Raw genomic sequence first — 881 nt, 5'->3', positions numbered from 1 at the left:
CTGATCCAGTTGCATCTGGCTTGGGTCTGGCTGCTGTGCTCGGCTCCTTCCCGCTGCTGCCCTTAAGGGTGAACCTGTTGTGCCCCTGTGGCGAGATGTTCTGCTCCTGGACTAGCTGGTTGGGTCTATCCTCTACATTTTCCGCAGGGATTGCAGCTACAGGATTACACCTCAGGCGTGTATGCCAGGCCTGAGCTGTGCCTGGAGGGAGCAAGTTGAAGTAGGGGGAAGAGGAAGCTCTCTGCACACACTAATGGGACCTGGGGTAGGACTGGGTCTGGGGGCTCTGGGACAGGGCAAAAATTCCTACTTGGCGGGCGGGGTGGGGGATGCACTGCGGCGTGGTGGGCGGTGGCCCAAGGGACTGGGAGAGGGTCCAGCCCATGCTGTGCCTGGGCTGGGACTGGTCCCGCTGGCGCAGGGTAGCAGGAAGCTCTCCACACACTCACTGGACCTCGGCTAGGACTGGGTCTGGGGGCTCTTGGAACTTGGCAGAAAATCCTACTCGGCTGGCGGGGTGGGGGAGGTACTATGGAGTGGTGGGGGGTCGCCCAAGTGGCTGGGAGAGGGTCTGGCCCACGCTGCGCCTGGGCTGGGACTGGTCCCACTTGCGCAAGGTATCAGGAAGCTCTCCGCACACTCACCGGACCTGGGCTAGGACTTCCATTGCTTTTAATTGGGGATGTTTGTTTGTTTTGTTTGGTACTGGGGATTGAACTCAGGACACTGTGCTCTCCAGACAGGCGCTCATGCCACTGAACTATCTCCCTGGCCCTGACTTTGCTATTTTAGTGAAAAACCTGCTATCTTCTTCAAGGAACAAAAAGTAATTTCTTATCATTTGGTCATGTGATGCTGACATTAACAAAACATAGATTGTC

The sequence above is a fragment of the Octodon degus genome, unplaced genomic scaffold (assembly GCF_000260255.1).
Source record: "Octodon degus isolate 3935 unplaced genomic scaffold, OctDeg1.0 scaffold00013, whole genome shotgun sequence".
NCBI lineage: Eukaryota > Metazoa > Chordata > Mammalia > Rodentia > Octodontidae > Octodon > Octodon degus.
This window is presented reverse-complemented; position numbering follows the sequence as displayed.